We start from the raw sequence: 26,297 nt of genomic DNA on the forward strand, positions 1-26,297 counted from the left end.
AGGGGTTAGATGTGATTAGCCTCGAGAAGCCTCAGCGGAAATGTGCCTCATCTCGCCTGGAGGGCAAAACCTCCTGGATTTTCTCGAGTTGCGGCAGGTGCTCTCGACTTACGACGGGGACCTCAGGGATCCGCTCTGGTGGCCTCAGGAAAGGCCAGTCCCCATGCGAGTTCCTCGGGGGCCTCTCGGGATTCCTCTCCCGTCGATGCCGGGGCCTAAGACCTTGTGTGGAGTCCGGGCCGGAACCTGAGTATTCCTCTCCAGTGCTGACATGGATCTTGGGGTACTTCTGGAGTCTCCCCAGGGGAGTCAGTCCTCGTCTCGATGCGGGCATGCACTTGCACTTTCCTCCAGAGCGGTAGCAGCAGTGTCACGCAGTCCGCCGCGCGGATCAAAGGATCTATGGTTTTCCCTCGAGTCTTTCCCACGAGGCTATCCCACGAGGCTTTCCCACAGGGCTGTCCCACGTGCACACGTGGTGGGAGTCGATCCTCGGCTTGAACGCCAAGGCAGTGCAGGGAAAACAGGTTCCTCTGGAATGGACTGACACATCTGGGGTTCTCTTGGAATGGTGCCACGACCCTGGAGTTCCTCTCGCCTTTCCTGTGGAGAGCGCCTCCTCTTGAGATGCGACTGGAACGCCGGGAATTCTTTCCCTACGAAACAGGGAAAGGATCCCTCATCTCGAGCTAGGAGGCGGAAACGGGGCTCCCCTGGATGTGTGCGGGACCCCACGTGCTTCCTCTCGAGTGGAGACGGTTATGTCGGGGAACTTCTTGAGTTGCAGCAAGGGTGTGAAGGACCCTTTGGAAGTACCAGTGGTTAGACGTGATTAGCCTCGAGAAGCCTCAGCGGAAATGTGCCTCATCTCGCCTGGAGGGCAAAACCTCCTGGATTTTCTCGAGTTGCGGCAGGTGCTCTCGACTTACGACGGGGACCTCAGGGACCCGCTCTGGTGGCCTCAGGAAAGGCCAGTCCCCATGCGAGTTCCTCGGGGGCCTCTCGGGATTCCTCTCCCGTTGATGCCGGGGCCTAAGACCTTGTGTGGAGTAGGGGCCGGAACCTGAGGATTCCTCTCCAGTGCTGACATGGATCTTGGGGTACTTCTGGAGTCTCCCCAGGGGAGTCAGTCCTCGTCTCGAATGCGCGCATGCACTTGCGCTTTCCTCCAGGGCGGTAGCAGCAGTGTCACGCAGTCCGCCGCGTGGATCAAAGGATCTATGGTTTTCCCTCGAGTCTTTCCCACGAGGCTTTCCCAGGAGGCTTTACCACAGGGCAGTCCCACGTGCACACGTGGTGCGAGTCGATCCTCGGCTTGAACGTCAAGGCAGTGCAGGGAAAACAGGTTCCTCTGGAATGGACTGACACATCTGGGGGACTCTTGGAATGGTGGCACGACCCTGGAGTTCCTCTCACCTTTCCTGTGGAGAGCGCCTCCTCTTGAGATGCGACGGGAACGCCGGGAATTCTTTCCCTACGAAACAGGGAAAGGATCCCTCATCTCGAGCTAGGAGGCGGAAACGGGGCTCCCATGGATGTGTGCGGGACCCCACGTGCTTCCTCTCGAGTGGAGACGGGTATCTCGGGGAACTTCTTGAGTTGCAGCAAGGGTGTGAAGGACCCTTTGGAAGTTCCAGGGGTTAGATGTGATTAGCCTCGAGAAGCCTCAGCGGAAATGGGCCTCATCTCGCCTGGAGGGCAAAACCTCCTGGATTTTCTCGAGTTGCGGCAGGTGCTCTCGACTTACGACGGGGACCTCAGGGACCCGCACTGGTGGCCTCAGTAAAGGCCAGTCCCCATGCGAGTTCCTCGGGGGCCTCTCGGGATTCCTCTCCCGTCGATGCCGGGGCCTAAGACCTTGTGTGGAGTCGGGGCCGGAACCTGAGGATTCCTCTCCAGTGCTGACATGGATCTTGGGGTACTTCTGGAGTCTCCCCAGGGGAGTCAGTCCTCGTCTCGAATGCGGGCATGCACTTGCGCTTTCCTCCAGAGCGGTAGCAGCAGTGTCACGCAGTCCGCCGCGTGGATCAAAGGATCTATGGTTTTCCCTCGAGTCTTTCCCACGAGGCTTTCCCACGAGGCTTTCCCACAGGGCTGTCCCACGTGCACACATGGTGGGAGTCGATCCTCCGCTTGAACGTCAAGGCAGTGCAGGGAAAACAGGTTCCTCTGGAATGGACTGACACATCTGGGGGACTCCTGGAATGGTGGCACGACCCTGGAGTTCCTCTCGCCTTTCCTGTGGAGAGCGCCTCCTCTTGAGATGCGACGGGAACGCCGGGAATTCTTTCCCTACGAAACAGGGAAAGGATCCCTCATCTCGAGCTAGGAGGCGGAAACGGGGCTCCCCTGGATGTGTGCGGGACCCCACGTGCTTCCTCTCGAGTGGAGACGGGTATGTCGGGGAACTTCTTGTGTTGCAGCAAGGGTGTGAAGGACCCTTTGGAAGTTCCAGTGGTTAGATGTGATTAGCCTCGAGAAGCCTCAGCGGAAATGGGCCTCATCTAGCCTGGAGGGCAAAACCTCCTGGATTTTCTCGAGTTGCGGCAGGTGCTCACGACTTACCACGGGGACCTCAGGGACCCGCTCTGGTGACCTCAGGCAAGGCCAGTCCCCATGCGAGTTCCTCGGGGGCCTCTCGGGATTCCTCTCCCGTCGATGCCGGGGCCTAAGACCTTGTGTGGAGTCGGGGCCGGAACCTGAGGATTCCTCTCCAGTGGTGACATGGATCTTGGGGTACTTCTGGAGTCTCCCCAGGGGAGTCAGTCCTCGTCTCGAATGCGGGCATGCACTTGCGCTTTCCTCCAGAGCGGTAGCAGCAGTGTCACGCAGTCCGCCGCGCGGATCAAAGGATCTATGGTTTTCCCTCGAGTCTTTCCCACGAGGCTTTCCCAGGAGGCTTTACCACAGGGCTGTCCCACGTGCACACGTGGTGCGAGTCGATCCTCGGCTTGAACGTCAAGGCAGTGCAGGGAAAACAGGTTCCTCTGGAATGGACTGACACATCTGGGGGACTCTTGGAATGGTGGCACGACCCTGGAGTTCCTCTCACCTTTCCTGTGGAGAGCGCCTCCTCTTGAGATGCGACGGGAACGCCGGGAATTCTTTCCCTACGAAACAGGGAAAGGATCCCTCATCTCGAGCTAGGAGGCGGAAACGGGGCTCCCATGGATGTGTGTTGGACCCCACGTGCTTCCTCTCGAGTGGAGACGGGTATGTCGGGGAAGTTCTTAAGTTGCAGCAAGGGTGTGAAGGACCCTTTGGAAGTTCCAGGGGTTAGATGTGATTAGCCTCGAGAAGCCTCAGCGGAAATGTGCCTCATCTCGCCTGGAGGGCAAAACCTCCTGGATTTTCTCGAGTTGCGGCAGGTGCTCTCGACTTACGACGGGGACCTCAGGGATCCGCTCTGGTGGCCTCAGGAAAGGCCAGTCCCCATGCGAGTTCCTCGGGGGCCTCTCGGGATTCCTCTCCCGTCGATGCCGGGGCCTAAGACCTTGTGTGGAGTCGGGGCCGGAACCTGAGTATTCCTCTCCAGTGCTGACATGGATCTTGGGGTACTTCTGGAGTCTCCCCAGGGGAGTCAGTCCTCGTCTCGAATGCGGGCATGCACTTGCGCTTTCCTCCAGAGCGGTAGCAGCAGTGTCACGCAGTCCGCCGCGTGGATCAAAGGATCTATGGTTTTCCCTCGAGTCTTTCCCACGAGGCTTTCCCACGAGGCTTTCCCACAGGGCTGTCCCACGTGCACACATGGTGGGAGTCGATCCTCCGCTTGAACGTCAAGGCAGTGCAGGGAAAACAGGTTCCTCTGGAATGGACTGACACATCTGGGGGACTCCTGGAATGGTGGCACGACCCTGGAGTTCCTCTCGCCTTTCCTGTGGAGAGCGCCTCCTCTTGAGATGCGACGGGAACGCCGGGAATTCTTTCCCTACGAAACAGGGAAAGGATCCCTCATCTCGAGCTAGGAGGCGGAAACGGGGCTCCCCTGGATGTGTGCGGGACCCCACGTGCTTCCTCTCGAGTGGAGACGGGTATGTCGGGGAACTTCTTGTGTTGCAGCAAGGGTGTGAAGGACCCTTTGGAAGTTCCAGTGGTTAGATGTGATTAGCCTCGAGAAGCCTCAGCGGAAATGGGCCTCATCTAGCCTGGAGGGCAAAACCTCCTGGATTTTCTCGAGTTGCGGCAGGTGCTCACGACTTACCACAGGGACCTCAGGGACCCGCTCTGGTGACCTCAGGCAAGGCCAGTCCCCATGCGAGTTCCTCGGGGGCCTCTCGGGATTCCTCTCCCGTCGATGCCGGGGCCTAAGACCTTGTGTGGAGTCGGGGCCGGAACCTGAGGATTCCTCTCCAGTGGTGACATGGATCTTGGGGTACTTCTGGAGTCTCCCCAGGGGAGTCAGTCCTCGTCTCGAATGCGGGCATGCACTTGCGCTTTCCTCCAGAGCGGTAGCAGCAGTGTCACGCAGTCCGCCGCGCGGATCAAAGGATCTATGGTTTTCCCTCGAGTCTTTCCCACGAGGCTATCCCACGAGGCTTTCCCACAGGGCTGTCCCACGTGCACACGTGGTGGGAGTCGATCCTCGGCTTGAACGCCAAGGCAGTGCAGGGAAAACAGGTTCCTCTGGAATGGACTGACACATCTGGGGGTCTCTTGGAATGGTGCCACGACCCTGGAGTTCCTCTCGCCTTTCCTGTGGAGAGCGCCTCCTCTTGAGATGCGACTGGAACGCCGGGAATTCTTTCCCTACGAAACAGGGAAAGGATCCCTCATCTCGAGCTAGGAGGCGGAAACGGGGCTCCCCTGGATGTGTGCGGGACCCCACGTGCTTCCTCTCGAGTGGAGACGGTTATGTCGGGGAACTTCTTGAGTTGCAGCAAGGGTGTGAAGGACCCTTTGGAAGTTCCAGTGGTTAGACGTGATTAGCCTCGAGAAGCCTCAGCGGAAATGTGCCTCATCTCGCCTGGAGGGCAAAACCTCCTGGATTTTCTCAAGTTGCGGCAGGTGCTCTCGACTTACGACGGGGACCTCAGGGACCCGCTCTGGTGGCCTCAGGAAAGGCCAGTCCCCATGCGAGTTCATCGGGGGCCTCTCGGGATTCCTCTCCCGTTGATGCCGGGGCCTAAGACCTTGTGTGGAGTAGGGGTCGGAACCTGAGGATTCCTCTCCAGTGCTGACATGGATCTTGGGGTACTTCTGGAGTCTCCCCAGGGGAGTCAGTCCTCGTCTCGAATGCGCGCATGCACTTGCGCTTTCCTCCAGGGAGGTAGCAGCAGTGTCACGCAGTCCGCCGCGTGGATCAAAGGATCTATGGTTTTCCCTCGAGTCTTTCCCACGAGGCTTTCCCAGGAGGCTTTACCACAGGGCTGTCCCACGTGCACACGTGGTGCGAGTCGATCCTCGGCTTGAACGTCAAGGCAGTGCAGGGAAAACAGGTTCCTCTGGAATGGACTGACACATCTGGGGGACTCTTGGAATGGTGGCACGACCCTGGAGTTCCTCTCACCTTTCCTGTGGAGAGCGCCTCCTCTTGAGATGCGACGGGAACGCCGGGAATTCTTTCCCTACGAAACAGGGAAAGGATCCCTCATCTCGAGCTAGGAGGCGGAAACGGGGCTCCCATGGATGTGTGCGGGACCCCACGTGCTTCCTCTCGAGTGGAGACGGGTATGTCGGGGAAGTTCTTAAGTTGCAGCAAGGGTGTGAAGGACCCTTTGGAAGTTCCAGGGGTTAGATGTGATTAGCCTCGAGAAGCCTCAGCGGAAATGGGCCTCATCTCGCCTGGAGGGCAAAACCTCCTGTATTTTCTCGAGTTGCGGCAGGTGCTCTCGACTTACGACGGGGACCTCAGGGACCCGCACTGGTGGCCTCAGGAAAGGCCAGTCCCCATGCGAGTTCCTCGGGGGCCTCTCGGGATTCCTCTCCCGTCGATGCCGGGGCCTAAGACCTTGTGTGGAGTCGGGGCCGGAACCTGAGGATTCCTCTCCAGTGCTGACATGGATCTTGGGGTACTTCTGGAGTCTCCCCAGGGGAGTCAGTCCTCGTCTCGAATGCGGGCATGCACTTGCGCTTTCCTCCAGAGCGGAAGCAGCAGTGTCACGCAGTCCGCCGCGTGGATCAAAGGATCTATGGTTTTCCCTCGAGTATTTCCCACGAGGCTTTCCCACGAGGCTTTCCCACAGGGCTGTCCCACGTGCACACATGGTGGGAGTCGATCCTCCGCTTGAACATCAAGGCAGTGCAGGGAAAACAGGTTCCTCTGGAATGGACTGACACATCTGGGGGACTCCTGGAATGGTGGCACGACCCTGGAGTTCCTCTCGCCTTTCCTGTGGAGAGCGCCTCCTCTTGAGATGCGACGGGAACGCCGGGAATTCTTTCCCTACGAAACAGGGAAAGGATCCCTCATCTCGAGCTAGGAGGCGGAAACGGGGCTCCCCTGGATGTGTGCGGGACCCTCGTGCTTCCTCTCGAGTGGAGACGGGTATGTCGGGGAACTTCTTGAGTTGCAGCAAGGGTGAGAAGGACCCTTTGGATGTTCCAGTGGTTAGATGTGATTAGCCTCGAGAAGCCTCAGCAGAAATGGGCCTCATCTCGCCTGGAGGGCAAAACCTCCTGGATTTTCTCGAGTTGCGGCAGGTGCTCTCGACTTACGACGGGGACCTCTGGGACCCGCTCTGGTGGCCTCAGGAAAGGCCAGTCCCCATGCGAGTTCCTCGGGGGCCTCTCGGGATTCCTCTCCCGTCGATGCCGGGGCCTAAGACCTTGTGTGGAATCGGGGCCGGAACCTGGGGATTCCTCTCCAGTGCTGACATGGATCTTGGGGTACTTCTGGAGTCTCCCCAGGGGAGTCAGTCCTCGTCTCGAATGCGGGCATGCACTTGCCCTTTCCTCCAGAGCGGTAGCAGCAGTGTCACGCAGTTCGCCGCGTGGATCAAAGGATCTATGGTTTTCCCTCGAGTCTTTCCCACGAGGCTTTCCCACGAGGCTTTCCCACAGGGCTGTCCCACGTGCACACGTGGTGGGAGTCGATCCTCGGCTTGAACGTCAAGGCAGTGCAGGGAAAACAGGGTCCTCTGTAATGGACTGACACCTCTGGGGGACTCTTGGAATGGTGGCACGACCCTGGAGTTCCTCTCGCCTTTCCTGTGGAGAGCGCCTCCTCTTGAGATGCGACGGGAACGCCGGGAATTCTTTCCCTACGAAACAGGGAAAGGATCCCTCATCTCGAGCTAGGAGGCGGAAACGGGGCTCCCCTGGATGTGTGCGGGACCCCACGTACTTCCTCTCGAGTGGAGACGGGTATGTCGGGGAACTTCTTGAGTTGCAGCAAGGCTGTGAAGGACCCTTTGGAAGTTCCAGTGGTTAGACGTGATTAGCCTCGAGAAGCCTCAGCGGAAATGTGCCTCATCTCGCCTGGAGGGCAAAACCTCCTGGATTTTCTCGAGTTGCGGCAGGTGCTCTCGACTTACGACGGGGACCTCAGGGACCCGCTCTGGTGGCCTCAGGAAAGGCCAGTCCCCATGCGAGTTCCTCGGGGGCCTCTCGGGATTCCTCTCCCGTCGATGCCGGGGCCTAAGACCTTGTGTGGAGTAGGGGCCGGAACCTGAGGATTCCTCTCCAGTGCTGACATGGATCTTGGGGTACTTCTGGAGTCTCCCCAGGGGAGTCAGTCCTCGTCTCGAATGCGCGCATGCACTTGCGCTTTCCTCCAGGGCGGTAGCAGCAGTGTCACGCAGTCCGCCGCGTGGATCAAAGGATCTATGGTTTTCCCTCGAGTCTTTCCCACGAGGCTTTCCCAGGAGGCTTTACCACAGGGCAGTCCCACGTGCACACGTGGTGCGAGTCGATCCTCGGCTTGAACGTCAAGGCAGTGCAGGGAAAACAGGTTCCTCTGGAATGGACTGACACATCTGGGGGACTCTTGGAATGGTGGCACGACCCTGGAGTTCCTCTCGCCTTTCCTGTGGAGAGCGCCTCCTCTTGAGATGCGACGGGAACGCCGGGAATTCTTTCCCTACGAAACAGGGAAAGGATCCCTCATCTCGAGCTAGGAGGCGGAAACGGGGCTCCCCTGGATGTGTGCGGGACCCTCGGGCTTCCTCTCGAGTGGAGACGGTATGTCGGGGAACTTCTTGAGTTGCAGCAAGGGTGTGAAGGACCCTTGGGAAGTTCCAGTGTTTAGATGTGATTAGCCTCGAGAAGCCTCAGCGGTAATGGGCCTCATCTCGCCTGCAGGGCAAAACCTCCTGGATTTTTTCGACTTGCGGCAGGTGCTCTCCACTTATGACGGGGACCTCAGGGACCCGCTCTGGTGGCCTCAGGAATGGCCAGTCCCCATGCGAGTTCCTCGGGGGCCTCTCGGGATTCCTCTCCCTTCGATGCCGGGGCCTAAGACCTTGTGTGGATTCGGGGCCGGAACCTGAGGATTCCTCTCCAGTGCTGACATGGATCTCGGGGTACTTCTGGAGTCTCCCCAGGGGAGTCAGTCCTCGTCTCGAATGCGGGCATGCACTTGCGCTTTCCTCCAGAGCGGTAGCAGCAGTGTCACGCAGTCCGCCGCGCGGATCAAAGGATCTATGGTTTTCCCTCGAGTCTTTCCCACGAGGCTATCCCACGAGGCTTTCCCACAGGGCTGTCCCACGTGCACACGTGGTGGGAGTCGATCCTCGGCTTGAACGCCAAGGCAGTGCAGGGAAAACAGGTTCCTCTGGAATGGACTGACACATCTGGGGTTCTCTTGGAATGGTGCCACGACCCTGGAGTTCCTCTCGCCTTTCCTGTGGAGAGCGCCTCCTCTTGAGATGCGACTGGAACGCCGGGAATTCTTTCCCTACGAAACAGGTAAAGGATCCCTCATCTCGAGCTAGGAGGCGTAAACGGGGCTCCCCTGGATGTGTGCGGGACCCCACGTGCTTCCTCTCGAGTGGAGACGGTTATGTCGGGGAACTTCTTGAGTTGCAGCAAGGGTGTGAAGGACCCTTTGGAAGTACCAGTGGTTAGACGTGATTAGCCTCGAGAAGCCTCAGCGGAAATGTGCCTCATCTCGCCTGGAGGGCAAAACCTCCTGGATTTTCTCGAGTTGCGGCAGGTGCTCTCGACTTACGACGGGGACCTCAGGGACCCGCTCTGGTGGCCTCAGGAAAGGCCAGTCCCCATGCGAGTTCCTCGGGGGCCTCTCGGGATTCCTCTCCCGTCGATGCCGGGGCCTAAGACCTTGTGTGGAGTAGGGGCCGGAACCTGAGGATTCCTCTCCAGTGCTGACATGGATCTTGGGGTACTTCTGGAGTCTCCCCAGGGGAGTCAGTCCTCGTCTCGAATGCGCGCATGCACTTGCGCTTTCCTCCAGGGCGGTAGCAGCAGTGTCACGCAGTCCGCCGCGTGGATCAAAGGATCTATGGTTTTCCCTCGAGTCTTTCCCACGAGGCTTTCCCAGGAGGCTTTACCACAGGGCAGTCCCACGTGCACACGTGGTGGGAGTCGATCCTCGGCTTGAACGTCAAGGCAGTGCAGGGAAAACAGGTTCCTCTGGAATGGACTGACACATCTGGGGGACTCTTGGAATGGTGGCACGACCCTGGAGTTCCTCTCGCCTTTCCTGTGGAGAGCGCCTCCTCTTGAGATGCGACGGGAACGCCGGGAATTCTTTCCCTAGGAAACAGGGAAAGGATCCCTCATCTCGAGCTAGGAGGCGGAAACGGGGCTCCCCTGGATGTGTGCGGGACCCTCGTGCTTCCTCTCGAGTGGAGACGGGTATGTCGGGGAACTTCTTGAGTTGCAGCAAGGGTGAGAAGGACCCTTTGGATGTTCCAGTGGTTAGATGTGATTAGCCTCGAGAAGCCTCAGCAGAAATGGGCCTCATCTCGCCTGGAGGGCAAAACCTCCTGGATTTTCTCGAGTTGCGGCAGGTGCTCTCGACTTACGACGGGGACCTCTGGGACCCGCTCTGGTGGCCTCAGGAAAGGCCAGTCCCCATGCGAGTTCCATGGGGGCCTCTCGGGATTCCTCTCCCGTCGATGCCGGGGCCTAAGACCTTGTGTGGAATCGGGGCCGGAACCTGAGGATTCCTCTCCAGTGCTGACATGGATCTTGGGGTACTTCTGGAGTCTCCCCAGGGGAGTCAGTCCTCGTCTCGAATGCGGGCATGCACTTGCGCTTTCCTCCAGGGCGGTAGCAGCAGTGTCACGCAGTCCGCCGCGTGGATCAAAGGATCTATGGTTTTCCCTCGAGTCTTTCCCACGAGGCTTTCCCACGAGGCTTTCCCACAGGGCTGTCCCACGTGCACACGTGGTGGGAGTCGATCCTCGGCTTGAACGTCAAGGCAGTGCAGGGAAAACAGGGTCCTCTGTAATGGACTGACACCTCTGGGGGACTCTTGGAATGGTGGCACGACCCTGGAGTTCCTCTCGCCTTTCCTGTGGAGAGCGCCTCCTCTTGAGATGCGACGGGAACGCCGGGAATTCTTTCCCTACGAAACAGGGAAAGGATCCCTCATCTCGAGCTAGGAGGCGGAAACGGGGCTCCCCTGGATGTGTGCGGGACCCCACGTACTTCCTCTCGAGTGGAGACGGGTATGTCGGGGAACTTCTTGAGTTGCAGCAATGGTGTGAAGGACCCTTTGGAAGTTCCAGTGGTTAGACGTGATTAGCCTCGAGAAGCCTCAGCGGAAATGTGCCTCATCTCGCCTGGAGGGCAAAACCTCCTGGATTTTCTCGAGTTGCGGCAGGTGCTCTCGACTTACGACGGGGACCTCAGGGATCCGCTCTGGTGGCCTCAGAAAAGGCCAGTCCCCATGCGAGTTCCTCGGGGGCCTCTCGGGATTCCTCTCCCGTCGATGCCGGGGCCTAAGACCTTGTGTGGAGTCGGGGCCGGAACCTGAGGATTCCTCTCCAGTGCTGACATGGATCTTGGGGTACTTCTGGAGTCTCCCCAGGGGAGTCAGTCCTCGTCTCGAATGCGGGCATGCACTTGCGCTTTCCTCCAGAGCGGTAGCAGCAGTGTCACGCAGTCCGCCGCGTGGATCAAAGGATCTATGGTTTTCCCTCGAGTCTTTCCCACGAGGCTTTCCCACGAGGCTTTCCCACAGGGCTGTCCCACGTGCACACGTGGTGGGAGTCGATCCTCGGCTTGAACGTCAAGGCAGTGCAGGGAAAACAGGTTCCTCTGGAATGGACTGACACATCTGGGGGACTCTTGGAATGGTGGCACGACCCTGGAGTTCCTCTCGCCTTTCCTGTGGAGAGCGCCTCCTCTTGAGATGCGACGGGAACGCCGGGAATTCTTTCCCTCGGAAACAGGGAAAGGATACCTCATCTCGAGCTAGGAGGCGGAAACGGGGCTCCCCTGGATGTGTGCGGGACCCTCGGGCTTCCTCTCGAGTGGAGACGGTATGTCGGGGAACTTCTTGAGTTGCAGCAAGGGTGTGAAGGACCCTTGTGAAGTTCCAGTGTTTAGATGTGATTAGCCTCGAGAAGCCTCAGCGGAAATGGGTCTCATCTCGCCTGCAGGGTAAAACCTCCTGGATTTTCTCGACTTGCGGCAGGTGCTCTGCACTTATGACGGGGACCTCAGGGACCCGCTCTGGTGGCCTCAGGAATGGCCAGTCCCCATGGGAGTTCCTCGGGGGCCTCTCGGGATTCCTCTCCCTTCGATGCCGGGGCCTAAGACCTTGTGTGGATTCGGGGCCGGAACCTGAGGATTCCTCTCCAGTGCTGACATGGATCTTGGGGTACTTCTGGAGTCTCCCCAGGGGAGTCAGTCCTCGTCTCGAATGCGGGCATGCACTTGCGCTTTCCTCCAGAGCGGTAGCAGCAGTGTCACGCAGTCCGCCGCGCGGATCAAAGGATCTATGGTTTTCCCTCGAGTCTTTCCCACGAGGCTATCCCACGAGGCTTTCCCACAGTGCTGTCCCACGTGCACACGTGGTGGGAGTCGATCCTCGGCTTGAACGCCAAGGCAGTGCAGGGAAAACAGGTTCCTCTGGAATGGACTGACACATCTGGGGGTCTCTTGGAATGGTGCCACGACCCTGGAGTTCCTCTCGCCTTTCCTGTGGAGAGCGCCTCCTCTTGAGATGCGACGGGAACGCCGGGAATTCTTTCCCTACGAAACAGGGAAAGGATCCCTCATCTCGAGCTAGGAGGCGGAAACGGGGCTCCCCTGGATGTGTGCGGGACCCCACGTGCTTCCTCTCGAGTGGAGACGGTTATGTCGGGGAACTTCTTGAGTTGCAGCAAGGGTGTGAAGGACCCTTTGGAAGTTCCAGTGGTTAGACGTGATTAGCCTCGAGAAGCCTCAGCGGAAATGTGCCTCATCTCGCCTGGAGGGCAAAACCTCCTGGATTTTCTCAAGTTGCGGCAGGTGCTCTCGACTTACGACGGGGACCTCAGGGACCCGCTCTGGTGGCCTCAGGAAAGGCCAGTCCCCATGCGAGTTCCTCGGGGGCCTCTCGGGATTCCTCTCCCGTTGATGCCGGGGCCTAAGACCTTGTGTGGAGTAGGGGCCGGAACCTGAGGATTCCTCTCCAGTGCTGACATGGATCTTGGGGTACTTCTGGAGTCTCCCCAGGGGAGTCAGTCCTCGTCTCGAATGCGGGCATGCACTTGCGCTTTCCTCCAGGGCGGTAGCAGCAGTGTCACGCAGTCCGCCGCGTGGATCAAAGGATCTATGGTTTTCCCTCGAGTCTTTCCCACGAGGCTTTCCCAGGAGGCTTTACCACAGGGCTGTCCCACGTGCACACGTGGTGCGAGTCGATCCTCGGCTTGAACGTCAAGGCAGTGCAGGGAAAACAGGTTCCTCTGGAATGGACTGACACATCTGGGGGACTCTTGGAATGGTGGCACGACCCTGGAGTTCCTCTCACCTTTCCTGTGGAGAGCGCCTCCTCTTGAGATGCGACGGGAACGCCGGGAATTCTTTCCCTACGAAACAGGGAAAGGATCCCTCATCTCGAGCTAGGAGGCGGAAACGGGGCTCCCATGGATGTGTGCGGGACCCCACGTGCTTCCTTTCGAGTGGAGACGGGTATGTCGGGGAAGTTCTTAAGTTGCAGCAAGGGTGTGAAGGACCCTTTGGAAGTTCCAGGGGTTAGATGTGATTAGCCTCGAGAAGCCTCAGCGGAAATGGGCCTCATCTCGCCTGGAGGGCAAAACCTCCTGGATTTTCTCGAGTTGCGGCAGGTGCTCTCGACTTACGACGGGGACCTCAGGGACCCGCACTGGTGGCCTCAGGAAAGGCCAGTCCCCATGCGAGTTCCTCGGGGGCCTCTCGGGATTCCTCTCCCGTCGATGCCGGGGCCTAAGACCTTGTGTGGAGTCGGGGCCGGAACCTGAGGATTCCTCTCCAGTGCTGACATGGATCTTGGGGTACTTCTGGAGTCTCCCCAGGGGAGTCAGTCCTCGTCTCGAATGCGGGCATGCACTTGCGCTTTCCTCCAGAGCGGTAGCAGCAGTGTCACGCAGTCCGCCGCGTGGATCAAAGGATCTATGGTTTTCCCTCGAGTATTTCCCACGAGGCTTTCCCACGAGGCTTTCCCACAGGGCTGTCCCACGTGCACACATGGTGGGAGTCGATCCTCCGCTTGAACATCAAGGCAGTGCAGGGAAAACAGGTTCCTCTGGAATGGACTGACACATCTGGGGGACTCCTGGAATGGTGGCACGACCCTGGAGTTCCTCTCGCCTTTCCTGTGGAGAGCGCCTCCTCTTGAGATGCGACGGGAACGCCGGGAATTCTTTCCCTACGAAACAGGGAAAGGATCCCTCATCTCGAGCTAGGAGGCGGAAACGGGGCTCCCCTGGATGTGTGCGGGACCCTCGTGCTTCCTCTCGAGTGGAGACGGGTATGTCGGGGAACTTCTTGAGTTGCAGCAAGGGTGAGAAGGACCCTTTGGATGTTCCAGTGGTTAGATGTGATTAGCCTCGAGAAGCCTCAGCAGAAATGGGCCTCATCTCGCCTGGAGGGCAAAACCTCCTGGATTTTCTCGAGTTGCGGCAGGTGCTCTCGACTTACGACGGGGACCTCTGGGACCCGCTCTGGTGGCCTCAGGAAAGGCCAGTCCCCATGCGAGTTCCTCGGGGGCCTCTCGGGATTCCTCTCCCGTCGATGCCGGGGCCTAAGACCTTGTGTGGAATCGGGGCCGGAACCTGAGGATTCCTCTCCAGTGCTGACATGGATCTTGGGGTACTTCTGGAGTCTCCCCAGGGGAGTCAGTCCTCGTCTCGAATGCGGGCATGCACTTGCGCTTTCCTCCAGAGCGGTAGCAGCAGTGTCACGCAGTCCGCCGCGTGGATCAAAGGATCTATGGTTTTCCCTCGAGTCTTTCCCACGAGGCTTTCCCACGAGGCTTTCCCACAGGGCTGTCCCACGTGCACACGTGGTGGGAGTCGATCCTCGGCTTGAACGTCAAGGCAGTGCAGGGAAAACAGGGTCCTCTGTAATGGACTGACACCTCTGGGGGACTCTTGGAATGGTGGCACGACCCTGGAGTTCCTCTCGCCTTTCCTGTGGAGAGCGCCTCCTCTTGAGATGCGACGGGAACGCCGGGAATTCTTTCCCTACGAAACAGGGAAAGGATCCCTCATCTCGAGCTAGGAGGCGGAAACGGGGCTCCCCTGGATGTGTGCGGGACCCCACGTACTTCCTCTCGAGTGGAGACGGGTATGTCGGGGAACTTCTTGAGTTGCAGCAAGGCTGTGAAGGACCCTTTGGAAGTTCCAGTGGTTAGACGTGATTAGCCTCGAGAAGCCTCAGCGGAAATGTGCCTCATCTCGCCTGGAGGGCAAAACCTCCTGGATTTTCTCGAGTTGCGGCAGGTGCTCTCGACTTACGACGGGGACCTCAGGGATCCGCTCTGGTGGCCTCAGGAAAGGCCAGTCCCCATGCGAGTTCCTCGGGGGCCTCTCGGGATTCCTCTCCCGTCGATGCCGGGGCCTAAGACCTTGTGTGGAGTCGGGGCCGGAACCTGAGGATTCCTCTCCAGTGCTGACATGGATCTTGGGGTACTTCTGGAGTCTCCCCAGGGGAGTCAGTCCTCGTCTCGAATGCGGGCATGCACTTGCGCTTTCCTCCAGAGCGGTAGCAGCAGTGTCACGCAGTCCGCCGCGTGGATCAAAGGATCTATGGTTTTCCCTCGAGTCTTTCCCACGAGGCTTTCCCACGAGGCTTTCCCACAGGGCTGTCCCACGTGCACACGTGGTGGGAGTCGATCCTCGGCTTGAACGTCAAGGCAGTGCAGGGAAAACAGGTTCCTCTGGAATGGACTGACACATCTGGGGGACTCTTGGAATGGTGGCACGACCCTGGAGTTCCTCTCGCCTTTCCTGTGGAGAGCGCCTCCTCTTGAGATGCGACGGGAACGCCGGGAATTCTTTCCCTAGGAAACAGGGAAAGGATACCTCATCTCGAGCTAGGAGGCGGAAACGGGGCTCCCCTGGATGTGTGCGGGACCCTCGGGCTTCCTCTCGAGTGGAGACGGTATGTCGGGGAACTTCTTGAGTTGCAGCAAGGGTGTGAAGGACCCTTGGGAAGTTCCAGTGTTTAGATGTGATTAGCCTCGAGAAGCCTCAGCGGAAATGGGCCTCATCTCGCCTGCAGGGCAAAACCTCCTGGATTTTCTCGACTTGCGGCAGGTGCTCTCCACTTATGACGGGGACCTCAGGGACCCGCTCTGGTGGCCTCAGGAATGGCCAGTCCCCATGCGAGTTCCTCGGGGGCCTCTCGGGATTCCTCTCCCTTCGATGCCGGGGCCTAAGACCTTGTGTGGATTCGGGGCCGGAACCTGAGGATTCCTCTCCAGTGCTGACATGGATCTCGGGGTACTTCTGGAGTCTCCCCAGGGGAGTCAGTCCTCGTCTCGAATGCGGGCATGCACTTGCGCTTTCCTCCAGAGCGGTAGCAGCAGTGTCACGCAGTCCGCCGCGCGGATCAAAGGATCTATGGTTTTCCCTCGAGTCTTTCCCACGAGGCTATCCCACGAGGCTTTCCCACAGGGCTGTCCCACGTGCACACGTGGTGGGAGTCGATCCTCGGCTTGAACGCCAAGGCAGTGCAGGGAAAACAGGTTCCTCTGGAATGGACTGACACATCTGGGGTTCTCTTGGAATGGTGCCACGACCCTGGAGTTCCTCTCGCCTTTCCTGTGGAGAGCGCCTCCTCTTGAGATGCGACTGGAACGCCGGGAATTCTTTCCCTACGAAACAGGGAAAGGATCCCTCATCTCGAGCTAGGAGGCGGAAACGGGGCTCCCCTGGATGTGTGCGGGACCCCACGTGCTTCCTCTCGAGTGGAGACGGTTATGTCGGGGAACTTCTTGAGTTGCAGCAAGGGTGTGAAGGACCCTTTGGAAGTACCAGTGGTTAGACGTGATTAGCCTCGAGAAGCCTCAGCGGAAATGTGCCTCATCTCGCCTGGAGGGCAAAACCTCCTGGATTTTCTCGAGTTGCGGCAGGTGCTCTCGACTTACGACGGGGACCTCAGGGACCCGCTCTGGTGGCCTCAGGAAAGGCCAGTCCCCATGCGAGTTCCTCGGGGGCCTCTCGGGATTCCTCTCCCGTTGATGCCGGGGCCTAAGACCTTGTGTGGAGTAGGGGCCGGAACCTGAGGATTCCTCTCCAGTGCTGACATGGATCTTGGGGTACTTCTGGAGTCTCCCCAGGGGAGTCAGTCCTCGTCTCGAATGCGCGCATGCACTTGCGCTTTCCTCCAGGGCGGTAGCAGCAGTGTCACGCAGTCCGCCGCGTGGATCAAAGGATCTATGGTTTTCCCTCGAGTCTTTCCCACGAGGCTTTCCCAGGAGGCTTTACCACAGGGCTGTCCCACGTGCACACGTGGTGCGAGTCGATCCTCGGCTTGAACGTCAAGGCAGTGCAGGGAAAACAGGTTCCTCTGGAATGGACTGACACATCTGGGGGACTCTTGGAATGGTGGCACGACCCTGGAGTTCCTCTCACCTTTCCTGTGGAGAGCGCCTCCTCTTGAGATGCGACGGGAACGCCGGGAATTCTTTCCCTACGAAACAGGGAAAGGATCCCTCATCTCGAGCTAGGAGGCGGAAACGGGGCTCCCATGGATGTGTGCGGGACCCCACGTGCTTCCTCTCGAGTGGAGACGGGTATCTCGGGGAACTTCTTGAGTTGCAGCAAGGGTGTGAAGGACCCTTTGGAAGTTCCAGGGGTTAGATGTGATTAGCCTCGAGAAGCCTCAGCGGAAATGGGCCTCATCTCGCCTGGAGGGCAAAACCTCCTGGATTTTCTCGAGTTGCGGCAGGTGCTCTCGACTTACGACGGGGACCTCAGGGACCCGCACTGGTGGCCTCAGTAAAGGCCAGTCCCCATGCGAGTTCCTCGGGGGCCTCTCGGGATTCCTCTCCCGTCGATGCCGGGGCCTAAGACCTTGTGTGGAGTCGGGGCCGGAACCTGAGGATTCCTCTCCAGTGCTGACATGGATCTTGGGGTACTTCTGGAGTCTCCCCAGGGGAGTCAGTCCTCGTCTCGAATGCGGGCATGCACTTGCGCTTTCCTCCAGAGCGGTAGCAGCAGTGTCACGCAGTCCGCCGCGTGGATCAAAGGATCTATGTTTTTCCCTTGAGTCTTTCCCACGAGGCTTTCCCACGAGGCTTTCCCACAGGGCTGTCCCACGTGCACACATGGTGGGAGTCGATCCTCCGCTTGAACGTCAAGGCAGTGCAGGGAAAACAGGTTCCTCTGGAATGGACTGACACATCTGGGGGACTCCTGGAATGGTGGCACGACCCTGGAGTTCCTCTCGCCTTTCCTGTGGAGAGCGCCTCCTCTTGAGATGCGACGGGAACGCCGGGAATTCTTTCCCTACGAAACAGGGAAAGGATCCCTCATCTCGAGCTAGGAGGCGGAAACGGGGCTCCCCTGGATGTGTGCGGGACCCCACGTGCTTCCTCTCGAGTGGAGACGGGTATGTCGGGGAACTTCTTGTGTTGCAGCAAGGGTGTGAAGGACCCTTTGGAAGTTCCAGTGGTTAGATGTGATTAGCCTCGAGAAGCCTCAGCGGAAATGGGCCTCATCTAGCCTGGAGGGCAAAACCTCCTGGATTTTCTCGAGTTGCGGCAGGTGCTCTCGACTTACCACGGGGACCTCAGGGACCCGCTCTGGTGACCTCAGGAAAGGCCAGTCCCCATGCGAGTTCCTAGGGGGCCTCTCGGGATTCCTCTCCCGTCGATGCCGGGGCCTAAGACCTTGTGTGGAGTCGGGGCCGGAACCTGAGGATTCCTCTCCAGTGCTGACATGGATCTTGGGGTACTTCTGGAGTCTCCCCAGGGGAGTCAGTCCTCGTCTCGAATGCGGGCATGCACTTGCGCTTTCCTCCAGAGCGGTAGCAGCAGTGTCACGCAGTCCGCCGCGTGGATCAAAGGATCTATGGTTTTCCCTCGAGTCTTTCAGACGAGGCTTTCCCACGAGGCTTTCCCACAGGGCTGTCCCACGTGCACACGTGGTGGGAGTCGATCCTCGGCTTGAACGTCAAGGCAGTGCAGGGAAAACAGGTTCCTCTGGAATGGACTGACACATCTGGGGGACTCTTGGAATGGTGGCACGACCCTGGAGTTCCTCTCGCCTTTCCTGTGGAGAGCGCCTCCTCTTGAGATGCGACGGGAACGCCGGGAATTCTTTCCCTAGGAAACAGGGAAAGGATCCCTCATCTCGAGCTAGGAGGCGGAAACGGGGCTCCCCTGGATGTGTGCGGGACCCTCGTGCTTCCTCTCGAGTGGAGACGGGTATGTCGGGGAACTTCTTGAGTTGCAGCAAGGGTGAGAAGGACCCTTTGGATGTTCCAGTGGTTAGATGTGATTAGCCTCGAGAAGCCTCAGCAGAAATGGGCCTCATCTCGCCTGGAGGGCAAAACCTCCTGGATTTTCTCGAGTTGCGGCAGGTGCTCTCGACTTACGACGGGGACCTCTGGGACCCGCTCTGGTGGCCTCAGGAAAGGCCAGTCCCCATGCGAGTTCCTCGGGGGCCTCTCGGGATTCCTCTCCCGTCGATGCCGGGGCCGAAGACCTTGTGTGGAGTCGGGGCCGGAACCTGAGGATTCCTCTCCAGTGCTGACATGGATCTTGGGGTACTTCTGGAGTCTCCCCAGGGGAGTCAGTCCTCGTCTCGAATGCGGGCATGCACTTGCGCTTTCCTCCAGAGCGGTAGCAGCAGTGTCACGCAGTCCGCCGCGTGGATCAAAGGATCTATGGTTTTCCCTCGAGTCTTTCCCACGAGGCTTTCCCACGAGGCTTTCCCACAGGGCTGTCCCACGTGCACACATGGTGGGAGTCGATCCTCCGCTTGAACATCAAGGCAGTGCAGGGAAAACAGGTTCCTCTGGAATGGACTGACACATCTGGGGGACTCCTGGAATGGTGGCACGACCCTGGAGTTCCTCTCGCCTTTCCTGTGGAGAGCGCCTCCTCTTGAGATGCGACGGGAACGCCGGGAATTCTTTCCCTACGAAACAGGGAAAGGATCCCTCATCTCGAGCTAGGAGGCGGAAACGGGGCTCCCCTGGATGTGTGCGGGACCCTCGTGCTTCCTCTCGAGTGGAGATGGGTATGTCGGGGAACTTCTTGAGTTGCAGCAAGGGTGAGAAGGACCCTTTGGATGTTCCAGTGGTTAGATGTGATTAGCCTCGAGAAGCCTCAGCAGAAATGGGCCTCATCTCGCCTGGAGGGCAAAACCTCCTGGATTTTCTCGAGTTGCGGCAGGTGCTCTCGACTTACGACGGGGACCTCTGGGACCCGCTCTGGTGGCCTCAGGAAAGGCCAGTCCCCATGCGAGTTCCTCGGGGGCCTCTCGGGATTCCTCTCCCGTCGATGCCGGGGCCTAAGACCTTGTGTGGAATCGGGGCCGGAACCTGAGGATTCCTCTCCAGTGCTGACATGGATCTTGGGGTACTTCTGGAGTCTCCCCAGGGGAGTCAGTCCTCGTCTCGAATGCGGGCATGCACTTGCGCTTTCCTCCAGAGCGGTAGCAGCAGTGTCACGCAGTCCGCCGCGTGGATCAAAGGATCTATGGTTTTCCCTCGAGTCTTTCCTACGAGGCTTTCCCACGAGGCTTTCCCACAGGGCTGTCCCACGTGCACACGTGGTGGGAGTCGATCCTCGGCTTGAACGTCAAGGCAGTGCAGGGAAAACAGGGTCCTCTGTAATGGACTGACACCTCTGGGGTACTCTTGGAATGGTGGCACGACCCTGGAGTTCCTCTCGCCTTTCCTGTGGAGAGCGCCTCCTCTTGAGATGCGACGGGAACGCCGGGAATTCTTTCCCTACGAAACAGGGAAAGGATCCCTCATCTCGAGCTAGGAGGCGGAAACGGGGCTCCCCTGGATGTGTGCGGGACCCCACGTACTTCCTCTCGAGTGGAGACGGGTATGTCGGGGAACTTCTTGAGTTGCAGCAAGGCTGTGAAGGACCCTTTGGAAGTTCCAGTGGTTAGACGTGATTAGCCTCGAGAAGCCTCAGCGGAAATGTGCCTCATCTCGCCTGGAGGGCAAAACCTCCTGGATTTTCTCGAGTTGCGGCAGGTGCTCTCGACTTACGACGGGGACCTCAGGGATCCGCTCTGGTGGCCTCAGGAAAGGCCAGTCCCCATGCGAGTTCCTCGGGGGCCTCTCGGGATTCCTCTCCCGTCGATGCCGGGGCCTAAGACCTTGTGTGGAGTCGGGGCCGGAACCTGAGGATTCCTCTCCAGTGCTGACATGGATCTTGGGGTACTTCTGGAGTCTCCCCAGGGGAGTCAGTCCTCGTCTCGAATGCGGGCATGCACTTGCGCTTTCCTCCAGAGCGGTAGCAGCAGTGTCACGCAGTCCGCCGCGTGGATCAAAGGATCTATGGTTTTCCCTCGAGTCTTTCCCACGAGGCTTTCCCACGAGGCTTTCCCACAGGGCTGTCCCACGTGCACACGTAGTGGGAGTCGATCCTCGGCTTGAACGTCAAGGCATTGCAGGGAAAACAGGTTCCTCTGGAATGGACTGACACATCTGGGGGACTCTTGGAATGGTGGCACGACCCTGGAGTTCCTCTCGCCTTTCCTGTGGAGAGCGCCTCCTCTTGAGATGCGACGGGAACGCCGGGAATTCTTTCCCTAGGAAACAGGGAAAGGATACCTCATCTCGAGCTAGGAGGCGGAAACGGGGCTCCCCTGGATGTGTGCGGGACCCTCGGGCTTCCTCTCGAGTGGAGACGGTATGTCGGGGAACTTCTTGAGTTGCAGCAAGGGTGTGAAGGACCCTTGGGAAGTTCCAGTGTTTAGATGTGATTAGCCTCGAGAAGCCTCAGCGGAAATGGGCCTCATCTCGCCTGCAGGGCAAAACCTCCTGGATTTTCTCGACTTTCGGCAGGTGCTCTCCACTTATGACGGGGACCTCAGGGACCCGCTCTGGTGGCCTCAGGAATGGCCAGTCCCCATGCGAGTTCCTAGGGGGCCTCTCGGGATTCCTCTCCCTTCGATGCCGGGGCCTAAGACCTTGTGTGGATTCGGGGCCGGAACCTGAGGATTCCTCTCCAGTGCTGACATGGATCTCGGGGTACTTCTGGAGTCTCCCCAGGGGAGTCAGTCCTCGTCTCGAATGCGCGCATGCACTTGCGCTTTCCTCCAGGGCGGTAGCAGCAGTGTCACGCAGTCCGCCGCGTGGATCAAAGGATCTATGGTTTTCCCTCGAGTCTTTCCCACGAGGCTTTCCCAGGAGGCTTTACCACAGGGCTGTCCCACGTGCACACGTGGTGCGAGTCGATCCTCGGCTTGAACGTCAAGGCAGTGCAGGGAAAACAGGTTCCTCTGGAATGGACTGACACATCTGGGGGACTCCTGGAATGGTGGCACGACCCTGGAGTTCCTCTCGCCTTTCCTGTGGAGAGCGCCTCCTCTTGAGATGCGAAGGGAACGCCGGGAATTCTTTCCCTACGAAACAGGGAAAGGATCGCTCATCTCGATCTAGGAGGCGGAAACGGGGCTCCCCTGGATGTGTGCGGGACCCCACGTGCTTCCTCTCGAGTGGAGACGGGTATCTCGGGGAACTTCTTGTGTTGCAGCAAGGGTGTGAAGGACCCTTTGGAAGTTCCAGTGGTTAGATGTGATTAGCCTCGAGAAGCCTCAGCGGAAATGGGCCTCATCTAGCCTGGAGGGAAAAACCTCCTGGATTTTCTCGAGTTGCGGCAGGTGCTCTCGACTTACCACGGGGACCTCAGGGACCCGCTCTGGTGACCTCAGGAAAGGCCAGTCCCCATGCGAGTTCCTAGGGGGCCTCTCGGGATTCCTCTCCCGTCGATGCCGGGGCCTAAGACCTTGTGTGGAGTCGGGGCCGGAACCTGAGGATTCCTTTCCCGTGCTGACATGGATCTTGGGGTACTTCTGGAGTCTCCCCAGGGGAGTCAGTCCTCGTCTCGAATGCGGGCATGCACTTGCGCTTTCCTCCAGAGCGGTAGCAGCAGTGTCACGCAGTCCGCCACGTGGATCAAAGGATCTATGGTTTTCCCTCGAGTCTTTCCCACGAGGCTTTCCCACGAGGCTTTCCCACAGGGCTGTCCCACTTGCACACGTGTTGGGAGTCGATCTTCGGCTTGAACGTCAAGGCAGTGCAGGGAAAACAGGTTCCTCTGGAATGGACTGACACATCTGGGGGACTCTTGGAATGGTGGCACGACCCTTCAGTTCCTCTCGCCTTTCCTGTGGAGAGCGCCTCCTCTTGAGATGCGACAGGAACGCCGGGAATTCTTTTCCTACGAAACAGGGAAAGGATCCCTCATCTCGAGCTAGGAGGCGGAAACGGGGCTCCCCTGGATGTGTGCGGGACCCACGTGCTTCCTCTCGAGTGGAGACGGGTATGTCGGGGAACTTCTTGAGTTGCAACAAGGGTGTGAAGGACCCTTTGGAAGTTCCAGTGGTTAGACGTGATTAGCCTCGAGAAGCCTCAGCGGAAATGGGCCTCATCGCGCCTGGAGGACAAAACCTCCTGGATTTTCTCGAGTTGCGGCAGGTGCTCTCGACTTACGACGGGGACCTCAGGGACCCGCTCTGGTGGCCTCAGGAAAGGCCAGTCCCCATGCGAGTTCCTCGGGGGCCTCTCGGGATTCCACTCCCGTGGATGCCGGGGCCTAAGACCTTGTGTGGAGTCGGGGCCGGAACCTGAGGATTCCTCTCCAGTGCTGACATGGATCTTGGGGTACTTCTGGAGTCTCCCCAGGGGAGTCAGTCCTCGTCTCGAATGCGGGCATGCACTTGCGCTTTCCTCCAGAGCGGTAGCAGCAGTATCACGAAGTCCGCCGCGTGGATCAAAGGATCTATGGTTTTCCCTCGAGTCTTTCCCACGAGGCTTTCCCACGAGGCTTTCCCACAGGGCTGTCCCACGTGCACACGTGGAAGGAGTCGATCCTCGGCTTGAACGTCAAGGCAGTGCAGGGAAAACAGGTTCCTCTGGAATGGACTGACACATCTGGGGGACTCTTGGAATGGTGGCACGACCCTGGAGTTCCTCTCGCCTTTCCTGTGGAGAGCGCCTCCTCTTGAGATGCGACGGGAACGCCGGGAATTCTTTCCTTACGAAACATGGAAAGGATCCCTCATCTCGAGCTAGGAGGCGGAAACGGGGCTCCCCTGGATGTGTGCGGGACACCACGTGCTTCGTCTCGAGTGAAGACGGGTATGTCGGGGAAGTTCTTAAGTTGCAGCAAGGGTGTGAAGGACCCTTTGGAAGTTCCAGTGGTTAGATGTGATTGGCCTCGAGAAGCCTCAGCGGAAATGTGCCTCATCTCGCCTGGAGGGCAAAACCTCCTGGATTTTCTCGAGTTGCGGCAGGTGCTCTCGACTTACGACGGGGACCTCTGGGACCCGCTCTGGTGGCCTCAGGAAAGGCCAGTCCCCATGCGAGTTCCTCGGGGGCCTCTCGGGATTCCTCTCCCGTCGATGCCGGGGCCTAAGACCTTGTGTGGAGTCGGGGCCGGAACCTGAGGATTCCTCTCCAGTGCTGACATGGATCTTGGGGTACTTCTGGAGTCTCCCCAGGGGAGTCAGTCCTCGTCTCGAATGCGGGCATGCACTTGCGCTTTCCTCCAGAGCGGTAGCAGCAGTATCACGAAGTCCGCCACGTGGATCAAAGGATCTATGGTTTTCCCTCGAGTCTTTCCCACGAGGCTTTCCCACGAGGCTTTCCCACAGGGCTGTCCCACTTGCACACGTGGTGGGAGTCGATCCTCGGCTTGAACGTCAAGGCAGTGCAGGGAAAACAGGTTCCTCTGGAATGGACTGACACATCTGGGGGACTCTTGGAATGGTGGCACGACCCTTCAGTTCCTCTCGCCTTTCCTGTGGAGAGCGCCTCCTCTTGAGATGCGACGGGAACGCCGGGAATTCTTTTCCTACGAAACAGGGAAAGGATCCCTCATCTCGAGCTAGGAGGCGGAAACGGGGCTCCACTGGATGTGTGCGGAACCCACGTGCTTCCTCTCGAGTGGAGACGGGTATGTCGGGGAACTTCTTGAGTTGCAACAAGGGTGTGAAGGACCCTTTGGAAGTTCCAGTGGTTAGACGTGATTAGCCTCGAGAAGCCTCAGCGGAAATGAGCCTCATCTCGCCTGGAGGGCAAAACCTCCTGGTTTTTCTCGAGTTGCGGCAGTGCTCTCGACTTACGACGGGGACCTCAGGGACCCGCTCTGGTGGCCTCAGGAAAGGCCAGTCCCCATGCGAGTTCCTCGGGGGCCTCTCGGGATTCCTCTCCCGTCGATGCCGGTGCCTAAGTCCTTGTCTGGAGTCGTGGCCGGAACCTGAGGATTCCTCTCCAGTGCTGACATGGATGTTGGGGTACTTCTGGAGTCTCCCCAGGGGAGTCAGTCCTCGTCTCGAATGCGGGCATGCACTGGCGCTTTCCTCCAGAGCGGTAGCAGCAGTGTCACATAGTCCGCCGCGTGGATCAAAGGATCTATGGTTTTCCCTCGAGTCTTTCCCACGAGGCTTTCCCACGAGGCTTTCCCACAGGGCTGTCCCACGTGCACACGTGGTGGGAGTCGATCCTCGGCTTGAACGTCAAGGCAGTGCAGGGAAAACAGGTTCCTCTGGAATGGACTGACACATCTGGGGGTCTCTTGGAATGGTGGCACGACCCTGGAGTTCCTCTCCCCTTTCCTGTGGAGAGCACCTCCTCTTGAGATGCGACGGGAACGCCGGGAATTCTTTCCCTAGGAAACAGGAAAGGATCCCTCATCTCGAGCTAGGAGGCGAAACCGGAGCTCCCCTGGATGTGTGAGGGACCCCACGTGCTTCCTCTCCAGTGGAGACGGGTATGTCGGGGAACTTCTTGAGTTGCAGCAATGGTGTGAAGGACCCTTTGGAATTTCCAGTGGTTAGATGTGATTGGCCTCGAGAAGCCTCAGCGGAAATGGGCCTCATCTCGCCTGGAGGGCAAAACCTCCTGGATTTTCTCGAGTTGCGGCAGGTTCTCTCGACTTACGACGGGGACCACAGGGACCCGCTCTGGTGGTCTCAGGAAAGGCCAGTCCCCATGCGAGTTCCTCGGGGGCGTCTCGGGATTCCTCTCCCGTCGATGCCGGGGCCTAAGACCTTGTGTGGAGTCGGGGCCGGAACCTGAGGATTCCTCTCCAGTGCTGACATGGATCTTGGGGTACTTCTGGAGCCTCCCCAGGGGAGTCAGTCCTCGTCTCGAATGCGGGCATGCACTTGCGCTTTCCTCCAGAGCGGTAGCAGCAGTGTCACGCAGTCCGCCGCGTGGATCAAAGGATCTATGATTTTCCCTCGAGTCTTTCCCACGAGGCTTTCCCACGAGGCTTTCCCAAAGGGCTGTCCCACGTGCACACGTGGTGGGAGTCGATCCTCGGCTTGAACGTCAAGGCAGTTCAGGGAAAACAGGTTCCTCTGGAATGGACTGACACATCTGGGGGACTCTTGGAATGGTGGCATGACCCTGGAGTTCCTCTCGCCTTTCCTGTAGAGAGCGTCTCCTCTTGAGATGCGACGGGAACGCCGGGAATTCTTTCCCTACGAAACAATGAAAGGATCCCTCATCTCGAGCTAGGAGGCGGAAACGGGGCTCCCCTGGATGTGTGCGGGACACCACGTGCTTCCTCTCGAGTGCAGACGGGTATCTCGGGGAAGTTCTTAAGTTGAAGCAAGGGTGTGAAGGACCCTTTAGAAGTTCCAGTGGTTAGATGTGATTGGCCTCGAGAAGCCTCAGCGGAAATGGGCCTCATCTCGTCTGGAGGGCAAAACCTCCTGGATTTTCTCGAGTTGCGGCAGGTGCTCTCGACTTACGACGGGGACCTCAGGGACCCGCTCTGG

This window comes from Ovis canadensis, chromosome 23 (assembly GCF_042477335.2).
Source record: "Ovis canadensis isolate MfBH-ARS-UI-01 breed Bighorn chromosome 23, ARS-UI_OviCan_v2, whole genome shotgun sequence".
Classification (NCBI taxonomy): domain Eukaryota; kingdom Metazoa; phylum Chordata; class Mammalia; order Artiodactyla; family Bovidae; genus Ovis; species Ovis canadensis.